Raw genomic sequence first — 13,126 nt, forward strand, 5'->3', positions numbered from 1 at the left:
CCTTCAAATCAATTATACTGCTGACTAGATAGATTGTGGCAAACATTGGTGATCAGACTAAGGTAGTAGACAGTGATAAATCTAGTTTCCAACCATATAATCATGTGTTTTATGCCTCAAAGAAACATCCAGTGAAAGCAAGCAGCAATTAAGCAGAAGATAGGACTTGATAATAAGCAGTCATTTTAATTTATTGGAGTCACTGAAACTGAGGGAATTTCTTCAAGATTTTTCAAAGTTCAGTTAGCATACAGATGACTTGTCTTTAGGGAGGTTGGGAGATTCCTGTGCACTCCACACCCATATGATCTCCCTATTGTGATGATGAAATCATTCCTTTTCAAACATCGCAATGAATCCTGCTGGGTTTAAAGTAATTTGCTGAGAAATCCAATTTGGCCTTTTTCTAATAACAATGGGTTTGTTGCCTGTCGGCGTAGGATGACGCATAAGAAGATGATCCATTCTGTTCCAGATGTCTTTATTTTCCAGAGTCTTCTCTGTGGGATAAACTGTTAGGATGAAAGAACATTTATCCTCATAATCGGGAACTGATTTTCCAGTCACAGCTAACATTTGCTAGTTCTAGGAAACATACTGACAGCTAACACAGCTGGTCCTAGTAAAACACACTGACAGCTACTAACACAGCTAGTCCTAGGAAACACACTGACAGCTAACACAGCTAGTCCTAGTAACACACTGACAGCTAACACAGCTAGTCCTAGTAAACACACTGACAGCTAACACAGCTAGTCCTAATAAAACACACTGGCAGCTAACACAGCTGGTCCTAGTAAAACACACTGACAGCTACTAACACAGCTAGTCCTAGGAAACACACTGACAGCTAACACAGCTAGTCCTAGTAAAACACACTGAGAGCTAACACAGCTAGTCCTAGTGAACACACTAACAGCTAACACAGCTATTCCTAGTAAAGACACTAACAGCTAACACAGCTAGTCCTAGTAAACACACTGACAGCTAACACAGCTAGTCCTAGAAAAACACACTGAGAGCTAACACAGCTAGTCCTAGTGAACACACTGACAGCTAACACAGCTATTCCTAGTAAACACACTAACAGCTAACACAGCTAGTCCTAGTAAACACACTGACAGCTAACACAGCTAGTCCTATTAAACACACTGACAGCTAACACAGCTAGTCCTAGTAAACACAATGACAGCTAACACAGCTAGTCCTAGTAAACACACTGACAGCTACTAACACAGCTAGTCCTAGTAAACATACTGACAGCTACTAACACAGCTAGTCCTAGTAAACACACGGACAGCTACTAACACAGCTAGTCCAAGTTAACACACTGACAGCCACTAACACAGCTAGTCCTAGTAAACACACTGACAGCTAACACAGCTAGTCCTAGTAAACATACTGACAGCTACTAACACAGCTAGTCCTAGTAAACACACGGACAGCTACTAACACAGCTAGTCCTAGTAAACACACGGACAGCTACTAACACAGCTAGTCCTAGTAAACACACGGACAGCTACTAGCACAGCTAGTCCAAGTTAACACACTGACAGCCGCTAACACAGCTAGTCCTAGTAAACACACTGACAGCTACTAACACAGCTAGTCCTAGTAAACACACTGACAGCTAACACAGCTAGTCCTAGTAAACACACTGACAGCTAACACAGCTAGTCCTAGTAAACACACTGACAGCTAACACAGCTAGTCCTAGTAAACACATTGACAGCTACTAACACAGCTTTTGGCCTTTTTCTAATAACAATGGGTTTGTTGCCTGTCGGCGTAGGATGACGCATAAGAAGATGATCCATTCTGTTCCAGATGTCTTTATTTTCCAGAGTCTTCTCTGTGGGATAAACTGTTAGGATGAAAGAACATTTATCCTCATAATCTGGAACTGATTTTCCAGTCACAGCTAACATTTGCTAGTTCTAGGAAACATACTGACAGCTAACACAGCTGGTCCTAGTAAAACACACTGACAGCTACTAACACAGCTAGTCCTAGGAAACACACTGACAGCTAACACAGCTAGTCCTAGTAACACACTGACAGCTAACACAGCTAGTCCTAGTAAACACACTGACAGCTAACACAGCTAGTCCTAATAAAACACACTGGCAGCTAACACAGCTGGTCCTAGTAAAACACACTGACAGCTACTAACACAGCTAGTCCTAGGAAACACACTGACAGCTAACACAGCTAGTCCTAGTAAAACACACTGAGAGCTAACACAGCTAGTCCTAGTGAACACACTAACAGCTAACACAGCTATTCCTAGTAAAGACACTAACAGCTAACACAGCTAGTCCTAGTAAACACACTGACAGCTAACACAGCTAGTCCTAGAAAAACACACTGAGAGCTAACACAGCTAGTCCTAGTGAACACACTGACAGCTAACACAGCTATTCCTAGTAAACACACTAACAGCTAACACAGCTAGTCCTAGTAAACACACTGACAGCTAACACAGCTAGTCCTATTAAACACACTGACAGCTAACACAGCTAGTCCTAGTAAACACAATGACAGCTAACACAGCTAGTCCTAGTAAACACACTGACAGCTACTAACACAGCTAGTCCTAGTAAACATACTGACAGCTACTAACACAGCTAGTCCTAGTAAACACACGGACAGCTACTAACACAGCTAGTCCAAGTTAACACACTGACAGCCACTAACACAGCTAGTCCTAGTAAACACACTGACAGCTAACACAGCTAGTCCTAGTAAACATACTGACAGCTACTAACACAGCTAGTCCTAGTAAACACACGGACAGCTACTAACACAGCTAGTCCTAGTAAACACACGGACAGCTACTAGCACAGCTAGTCCAAGTTAACACACTGACAGCCGCTAACACAGCTAGTCCTAGTAAACACACTGACAGCTACTAACACAGCTAGTCCTAGTAAACACATTGACAGCTAACACAGCTAGTCCTAGTAAACACACTGACAGCTAACACAGCTAGTCCTAGTAAACACACTGACAGCTAACACAGCTAGTCCTAGTAAACACATTGACAGCTACTAACACAGCTTGTCCTAGTAAAGACACTGACAGCTACTAACACAGCTAGTCCTAGTAAACACACTGACAGCTAACACAGCTAGTCCTAGTAAACACACTGACAGCTACTAACACAGCTAGTCCTAGTAAAACACATTGACAGCCACTAACACAGCTAGTCCTAGTAAACACACTGACAGCTACTAACACAGCTGGTCCTAGCAAACACAGAGACTTTCCTCCTATTTCCATCTTTCAATTGGCTTTTACAGCAGATGACCAAAAGCGAATCATGAAGTTCCAAAGTTACAGCCTATTAGGTGTAGAACAGAGACGTTCTCCCACCTTATGGGTGGTTTGGGGGATGAATATTTGAGAGTATTTTTAGAGTATAACGAAGGTGAATTAAAAGGGAAATAGTGGTACACTGTGTTTGTGGAAAGAACTGTAAAGGTAAAGGCGTTACCGTAATTCAGCTCCCCTGGGGGCAGAAGGCCTCAGCCCAGCCCAGCTCTCTGTGCTCCTGTGTAAACTTGTAAGGCAGATGAGAAGCAGAGTGTGAGTCAATAAAATATGTGTGTGTGCGTGTACCCACCCCGATGAAGAGGAGGGAACAGCAGTGAGACAGAACAACTTCCAACCTCCTGTCTCCTGTCTGTTTTTACCAGAGGAATCCTTTACTGGCTGACTGCTGTCTCACAGAGACATTCTGTCTGGTTCTGCTTTTCTGCCATTATTCAGCTGGGAGAGAATCTCAAACATGCCAGGATTGGCAGCCATGGGGAGCCAGGTAAGATGCACACTGTACAGCAGAGATCATCAACAAAATTCAGCCTTGGGCCTTATTCTTGAGCGGATGGTCAGGGGGCCGAATCATAATTACAAATAATTTGTAGACTGCAAATTGACCGCAAGAAGCCTAAACAGATATAATATTTGACTAAAACATCATTTCAAACCTTGTTTACATTTGTATACGATCACATAGTATCTCTCTGTTATGCATGGGAATAGTTTGGAACATATTTCCAAAATTGTAATAATATTTGACTAAAACATAACCATTTCAAATCTTCCTTACATTTGAATACGATCAGATAACATATCTCTATTAGGCGTGGAAATGCTTTGGTGTTTCTACAATCTTTTATGTTCAACAATATATATACGTGTGTATATATGTATGTATGTAATGCCTTTACCTTTACCTATATATATATTTATATATACAGTTAAAGTCAGAAGTTTACATACACTTAGGTTGGAGTAAACTCGTAAATTTGTTTTTCAACCACTCCACAAATTATAGTTTTGGCAAGTCGGTTAGGACATCTACTTTGTGCATGACACAAGTAATTTTTCCAACAATTGTTTACAGACAGATTATTTCACTTATAATTCACTGTATCACAATTCTAGTGGGTCAGAAGTTTACATACACTAAGTGGACTGTGCCTTTAAACAGCTTGGACAATTCCAGAAAATTATGTCACGGCTTTAGAAGCTTCTGATTGGCTAATTGACATCATTTGAGTCAATTGGAGGTGACCCTGTGGATGTATTTCAAGGCCTACCTTCAAAGTCAGTGATCTTTGCTTGACATCATGGGAAAATCAAAAGAAATCAGCCAAGACCTCAGAAAAAAAATTGTAGACCTCCACAAGTCTGGTTCAACCCCTGAAGGTACCACGTTCATCTGTACAAACAATAGTACGCAAGTATAAACACCATGGAACCACACAGCCTTCATAATGCTCAGGAAGGAGACATATTCTGTCTCCTAGAGATGAACGTACTTTGGTGCGAAAAGTGCAAATCAATCCCAGAACAACAGCAAAGGACCTTGCGAAGATGCTGGAGGAAACAAAAGTACAAAAGTATCTGTATCCACAGTAAAAACGAGTACTATATCGATCTAACCTGAAATGCCGCTCAGCAAGGAAGAAGCCACTGCTCCAAAACCGACATAAAAAAGCCAGACTACGGTTTGCAACTGCACATGGGGACAAAGATCATATAATAATTCACCCAACTTATTGTGGGAAGCTTGTGGAAGGCTACCTGAAACGTTTGACCCAAGTTAAGCAATTTATAGCCAATGCTACCAAATACTAATTGAGTGTATGTAAACGTCTGACCCACTGCGATGAAAAAAATAAAAGCTGTTTAAATGTATTTTGCTAAGGTGTATGTAAACTTCCGACTTCAACTGTGTATATATACACTGCTCAAAAAAATAAAGGGAACACTTAAACAACACAATGTAACTCAAAGTCAATCACACTTCGGTGAAATCAAACTGTCCACTTAGGAAGCAACACTGATTGACAATAAATTTCACATGCTGTTGTGCAAATGGAATAGACAACAGGTGGAAATTATAGGCAATTAGCAAGACACCCCCAATAAAGGAGTGGTTCTGCAGGTGGGGACCACAGACCACTTCTCATTTCCTATGCTTCCTGGCTGATGTTTTGGTCACTTTTGAATGCTGGCGGTGCTTTCACTCTAGTGGTAGCATGAGACGGAGTCTACAACCCTCACAAGTGGCTCAGGTAGTGCAGCTCATCCAGGATGGCACATCAATGCAAGCTGTGGCAAGAAGGTTTGCTGTGTTTGTCAGCGTAGTGTCCAGAGCATGGAGGCGCTACCAGGAGACAAGCCAGTACATCAGGAGACGTGAAGGAGGCCATAGGAGGGCAACAACCCAGCAGCAGTACCGCTACCTCCGCCTTTGTGCAAGGAGGAGCAGGAGAGGCACTGCCAGAGCCTGCAAAATGACCTCCAGCAGGCCACAAATGTGCATGTGTCTGCTCAAACGGTCAGAAACAGACTCCATGAGGGTGGTATGAGGTCCGATGTCCACAGGTGGGGGTTGTGCTTACAGCCCAACACCGTGCAGGATGTTTGACATTTGCCAGAGAACACTAAGATTGGCAAATTCGCCACTGGCGCCCTGTGCTCTTCACAGATGAAAGCAGGTTCACACTGAGCACGTGACAGATGTGACAGAGTCTGGAGACGCCGTGGAGAACGTTCTGCTGCCTGCAACATCCTCCAGCATGACCGGTTTGGCGGTGTGTCAGTCATGGTGTAGGGTGGCATTTCTTTGGGGGGCCGCACAGCCCTCCATGTGCTCGCCAGAGGTAGCCTGACTGCCATTAGGTACCGAGATGAGATCCTCAGACCCCTTGTGAGACCATATGCTGGTGCGGTTGGCCCTGGGTTCCTCCTAATGCAAGACAATGCTAGACCTCATGTGGCTGGAGTGTGTCAGCAGTTCCTGCAAGAGGAAGGCATTGATGCTATGGACTGGCCCGCCTGTTCCCCAGACCTGAATCCAATTGAGCACATCTGGGACATCATGTCTCGCTCCATCCACCAACGCCACGTTGCACCACAGACTGTCCAGGAGTTGGCGGATGCTTTAGTCCAGGTCTGGGAGGAGATACCTCAGGAGACCATCCGCCACCTAATCAGGAGCATGCCCAGGCGTTGTAGGGAGGTCATACGGGCACATGGAGGCCACACACACTACTGAGCCTCATTTTGACTTGTTTTAAGGACATTACATCAAAGTTGGATCAGCCTGTAGTGTGGTTATCCACTTTAATTTTGAGTGTGACTCCAAATCCAGACCTCTATGGGTTGATAAATTGGATTTCCATAGATTATTTTGGTGTGATTTTGTTGTCAGCACATTCAACTATGTAAAGAAAAAAGTATTTAATAAGATTATTTCTTTCATTCAGATCTAGGATGTGTTGTTTAAGTGTTCCCTTTATTTTTTTGAGCAGTATATATATATATATATATATCTGGCACCACCAGTTTTAGAGCCCTGCTGTAGAGGTCTACAGATGTAGTATCCTAATTTGATCACCCGGTTGGAAGAGAACTTTCCTGAAAATGTTAAACTTGTAGTGTATTTGAGGTTTTAAATGGCTTCTGAAGTTCGTAATTTCCACTTTGAAATGTTCCCGAAAGAATGTATCAATCCCTACAAAAATGTCCATTAATTATAATCCACACAATAATTGGCATTTCCTGTTGCTACAGGATTATTTTTCTGATGTAGCAAACTGGTTCAAATTAAGATCCTACATATGTAAGGACAAATTACAACACTGGATTAGTGATGAAACTGTAAATTGTGTTCATGATTGAGTTTTTGCATAACTTTCTCCATGACTTTCACTTGCGTCTCTTAGCTTCTAAATTGCTGCTGACTCAACATTGTTGTCTCCCCTGCACATTGTGCACAAGGCAGAGAATGTGATTTGATTAGGGATTGCAGAGTGATTAGGATAACACATCCTCAGTATTGCCTTAGAAGGACTATAAAAAGACTTCATCAATCTCTTTTATATGAATATTCATGAGACTCAGAGCCCAACGTTGTTTGGCTTTTTCTTCCACTCTGATAAACAGCAGAATAGAAATGGGCTGTAAGTGAATTACTGTGACTGAGCTACTGGCGTGTGTGTGTGTGTGTGTGTGTGTGTGTGTGTGTGTGTGTGTGTGTGTGTGTGTGTGTGTGGGTGGGTGGGTGGGTGGGTGGGCGGGCGGGCGGGCGTGCGTGCCAGAGAGAGAAAGTGTGTGTTCAGATTAAGGAGGAGCAGGAATTGCTGAGGTAGAATAAGTTAAGACTGGTGTGAACATGAATCATACCATCTGAAACAAAAAGGAAATTGGTCTGACAGGTCCAGTGGGTTACCAGGTACCACAAAGAGGAAACTGGTCTGACTGGTCCAGTGGGTTACCATGTACCACAAAGAGGAAACTGGTCTGACTGGTCCAGTGGGTTACCAGGTACCACAAAGAGGAAACTGGTCTGACTGGTCCAGTGGGTTACCAGGTACCACAAAGAGGAAACTGGTCTGTCGTTGGCTTATTAAACAGAAAAAGGAATGCGTATCACAGGAGGTTGGTGGCATCTTAATTGGGGAGACCGGGCTCGTGGTAATGACTGGAGCGGAATCAGTAGAATAGTTTCAAATACATCAAACACATGGTTTCCCTGGTGTTCGATTCCATTCCATTGGCTCTGTTCCGGCCATTATTATGAGCCGTTCTCAGCAGCCTCCTGTGAATTGCATACTTATTTTCAGGCAACTATTTAACTGTCAGGCAGCTACTGTACTTAAGGACAGAGGGTTTCCATTCCATGTAACTTTACACTATAAAGCTTATCATTTGAAATAAACATTATGGCATATATCTTAACCTAAAGCTTTTTGGTTAAAATGACACCAATGCCATGTTATTTTAGTAAAGGATAAAGTACATATATCTGTGCCAACACTTGTAAAAGTGGGAATCTGGTATATTAATTTTGGTTTCCTCAAAGAAGCATCTGGTGGTGTTTGAACACTCCAGAGACTCTTTGTAGACTTCATATTAAAGGGACTGAAGCAGTAGTATTTTCTCTCTACATTAATCTCTAGTGCCTTTACATTTTAGCAGATGCTCTTATCCAGAACAACTTAAAGTAGTGAGTGCATACATTTTCCTATTGGTCCCCCAGTTGGAAAGCACCATGCTCTAATAACTGAGCCAAACAGAACCTTTCTCTCACTTCTGGACTGAATTCCTTACCCAACTCCTTTTTTTCAGCTGTTATCTCATGAATATGTGGATTTCTTGTGATCTTTCATTTACGTATAAAAGTGTGAATTTTTGTTTCTCTTGCTTTATCACCTCTTAAATTTCACTTCAGCCTCAATTCTGTTCTCCTTAATGATAAATACAGTAAACCCATACAGTAAATCACAGATCAAGAGAGGCAAGGCCATTAGTGAGTGTGAGTTCCCCAGACCTGGGTGTTGTGAAGGAACACGACTCTGTGTTGATGTGAGCCCCAGTGTTGTGCCATAGTAGCGACTGTGGAAAGAGAGATGCTGAGTCTGTGTGTCAGTCACCACAACGTGTGGTTGGATACTCCTCTGCTGTTGTAGGCTGGAGCACAAGCTCCCGTTCTCAGAGAAGACAATTTGAGGCAGGAGCACAAGCTCGCATTCTCAGAGAAGACAATTTGAGGCTGGAGCACAAGCTCCCGTTCTCAGAGAAGAGAATTTGAGGCTGGAGCACAAGCTCCCGTTCTCAGAGAAGACCATCTGAGCTCAAGGGATAAGGCGACTGTTTAACCCATTTTGAAATGGGAGTCTATTGTTCGAGCCAAGTTTGGGGAATGTGTCCTGCAAATACTTTAAAGCATGTGAGATACATATGGAGAAGGAGTGAAAGAAGGATATTCTGCATTCCTCAAGTAGGCCAAAACAATGAAACTTTCAGCTATGTCAGTAAACTGATAGACTACTCAACACCATCTGACCAGAACCTTCTCAATTATCATGTAGCCCAACAATGATATATGCCAACAAGTGATAGCTAACTTATATCCACTGTGATAAGCTATTCTGCCATCCAACAACCCAGCATGTGACCATTCCCAGTGAGGGAATAAAGTAGTGTTAGTGTTTTGATGATCCCTCAGAGCCAGTAGTCTAGTTAGGATGGAATGCACCCAGCCACACTTAGAGCTCAGACCCAGAGCTCAGACCCAGAACTCAGACCCAGAGCTCAGACCCAGACCTAGACCCAGATCTAGACCCAGACTTAGACCCAAACTTAGACTCAGACCCAGAGCTCAGACCTTTTGTTTTTTTTACGTGTTATTTCTTACATTGTTACTCCAGGTAATCTTAGGTTTTATTACATACAGTCGAGAGGAACTATTGGATATAAGAGCAATGTCAACTCACCAACATTACGACCAGAAATACGACTTTCCCGAAGCGGATCCTCTGTTTGGTCTACCACCCAGGACAATGGATCAGATCGCAGCCGGCGACCCAAAACAACGACGCCGTAGAAGAAGGGGCAGACGGAGCGGTCTTCTGGTCAGGCTCCGTAGACGGGCACACCGCGCATACTACTCGCCAATGTCCAGTTTCTTGACAACAAGGTAGACGAAATCTGAGCAAGGGTAGCATTCCAGAGAGACATCCCACACTGTAACGTTCTTTGTTTCACGGAAATATGGCTCACTCGTGGTGTGATCATAACGTGGTGTGATCATAACAATATACAGGAACTCAAGTCCTTTTGTTCACCTGACTTAGAATTCCTCACTATGAAATGCCGACCGCATTATCTACCAAGAGAATTCTCTTCAATCATAATCACAGTCGTGTATACCCCCCCAAGCAGACACATCGACGGCCCTGAAAGAACTTCATTGGCCTCTATGTAAACTGGAAACCACATATCCTGAGGCTGCGTTTATTGTAGCCGGGGATTTTAACCAGGCTAATCTGAAAACAAGGCTCCCTAAATTCCATCAGCATATCGATTGTGCTACCAGGGGTAGCAAAATCCTGGATCATTGTTATTCTAACTTCCGCGACGCATGTAAGGCCCTCCTCCGCCCTCCCTTCGGAAAAGCTGACTACGACTCCATTTTGTTGCTTCTAGCCTATAGACAGAAACTAAAACAGGAAGCGCCCTCCCTCAGGTCTCGACCCCGCCCTGTGCAACTGGGTCCTGGACTTCCTGACGGGCCGCCCCCAGGTGGTGAGGGTAGGTAACAACATCTCCACCCCGCTGATCCTCAACACTGGGTCCCCACAAGGGTGCGTTCTCAGCCCTCTACTGTACTCCCTGTTCACCCATGACTGCGTGGCCATGCACGCCTCCAACTCAATCATCAAGTTTGCAGACGACACTACAGTGGTAGGCTTGATTACCAACAACGATGAGACGGCCTACAGGGAGGAGGTGAGGGCCCTCGTAGTGTGGTGTCAGGAAAATAACCTCACACTCGATGTCAACAAATCAAAGGAGATGATCGTGGACTATCTACATTGACGGGACAGTAGTGGAGAGGGTGGAGAGTTTTAAGTTCGTCGGCGTACACATCACGGACAAACTGAATTGGTCCACCCACACAGACAGCGTGGTGAAGAAGGCGCAGCAGCGCCTCTTCAACCTCAGGAAGCTGAAGAAATTCGGCTTGTCACCAAAAACACTCATAAACTTTTACAGATGCACAATCGAGAGCATCCTGTCGGGCTGTATCACCGCCTGGTATGGCAGCTTGCTCTGCTCATAACCGGAAGGCTCTCCAGAGGGTAGTGAGGTCTGCACAACGCATCACCGGTGCAAACTACCTGCCCTCCAGGACACCTACACCACCAGATGACACAGGAAGGCCAAAAAGATCATCAAGGACAACAACCAACCGAGCCACTGCCTGTTCACCCCGCTATCATCCAGAAGGCGAGGTCAGTACAGGTGCATCAAAGCAGGGACCGAGAGACTGAAAAACAGCTTCTATCTCAAGGCCATCGGACTGTTAAACAGCCATCACTAACATTGAGTGGCTGCTGCCAACATACTGACTCAACTCCACCCACTTTAATAATGGAAAAATGTATGTAATCAATTTATCACTAGCCACTTTATATTATATAATGTTTACTTACACTACATTACTCATCTCTTATTTATATACTGTACTCTATACCATCTACTGCATCTTGCCATCTGATGTAATTAAATGTTTCACTAGCCACTTTAAACAATGCCACTTGATATTATATAATGTTCTCATACCCTACATTGCTCATCTCATATGTATATACTGTACTCTATACCATCTACTGCATCTCGCTTATGTCGTTCGGCCATCACTCATTTATATATTTTTATGTACATATTCGTATTCATTCCTTTACACTTGTGTGTATAAGGTAGTTGTTGTGGAATTGTTAGGTTATATTACTTGTTAGATATTACTGCATGGTCGGAACTAGAAGCACAAGCATTTCGCTACACTTGCATTAACACCTGCTAACCATGTGTATGTGACAAATACATTTGACTTGATTTGATTTGAACCAGACCCAGACCCAGAGCTCAAACCTAGAGCTCAGACCTAGACCCAGACCCAGAGCTCAGACCCTGAGCTCAGACCTAGACCCAGAGCTCAAACCCAGACACGGAGCTCAGACCCAGAGCTCAGACCTAGACCCAGACCCAGAACTCAGACCTAGACCCAGATCTCAGACCCAGACCCAGACCCAGAGCTCCGACCCAGAGCTCAGACCCAGACCCGGAGCTCAGACCCAGAGCCAGAGCTCCGACCCAGAGCTCAGACCCAGACCCAGAGCTCAGACCCAGACCCGGAGCTCAAACCCAGAGCTCAGACCTAGACACAGAGCTCAGACCCAGAGCTCTGACCCAGACCCAGACCCAGAGCTCAGACCCAGAGCTCAGACCTAGACACAGAGCTCAAACCCAGAGCTCCGACCCAGACCCAGACCCAGAGCTCAGACCCAGACCCAGAGCCCAGACCCAGAGCTCCGACCCAGGTCCCTAACAGCTGGGCTCCCGCAGTGCTCAGCCTGTCCCAGGATAGGCCACAGTAGTCTAGATAGTAGTAGTCTAGTCTCTACTTTGTTCAGTTTTTTAAGACTGTCTGTTTGTGGGAGGGTGCAAGGCACAGTACAATAGGGTCTGTATTAAAGCAGGGGTATCATGAATGTACTAATGACTACCGTAAGTTTAATTAAGCAGTTGTTAGCTGTGTAAATGTATGACCTGGACATTTCTCATCTCATCTGAATTGAGAAAAACAGCTTTAAAGTGTCAACCAGCAGTTGAAACAATTACAAAGCCAAATCCCCACCCCTGTTTCGGTATAGGGATAGGGCTGGATAAATTCCTAGACAGAACTATGGATGCAAGGACTGACCATCCATGATATCAAAATTGTAGTTTTAACCATGTTTTGAGGCTACCGTATATAGCGTTTGTTTACATTTTGCTTTGTTTACAAACATCGGAGTAAAACAAGCTTATATTTTTGATTCTCATGGAGAGTGACAGTTGAACTGAGCTCATGAGGTGTTTCTAAGTTAAATTCTTCAAGAATCAATGGTTACATTTAATTAACTCAGAAGCCCTGACATGGATGAAGCAACTGCAGATTGCCCCTTTAAGTTGTGATGATGCTTAATGAAGACATCTCATAGTCTAACTGTCACCGAAGGTGGTTCCTCTCCTTGTTCGGGCGGTGCTCAGCGGTTGGCGT

At 44.0% G+C, this 13,126-nt stretch overlaps 1 protein-coding gene across 5 annotated transcripts in view; it reads left to right on the forward strand.

The window, feature by feature from the left end:
* Window positions 1-3,659: 3,659 nt before the first annotated feature.
* The window catches only part of LOC115161352 (E3 ubiquitin-protein ligase Midline-1), a 71,134-nt gene continuing 61,667 nt past the window's right edge, over window positions 3,660-13,126 (forward strand). For 2 of the 5 annotated variants that reach the window (XM_029712279.1, XM_029712281.1), the window contains exon 1: window positions 3,660-3,820. The gene's annotated coding sequence lies outside the window, so the exon portion shown is untranslated. The remainder of the gene's footprint in view (window positions 3,821-13,126) is intronic. The other 3 variants (XM_029712271.1, XM_029712280.1, XM_029712278.1) reach the window with 3 other exon arrangements.

Source organism: Salmo trutta, chromosome 24, assembly GCF_901001165.1.
Source record: "Salmo trutta chromosome 24, fSalTru1.1, whole genome shotgun sequence".
In the NCBI taxonomy this organism is placed as follows: Eukaryota; Metazoa; Chordata; class Actinopteri; order Salmoniformes; family Salmonidae; genus Salmo; species Salmo trutta.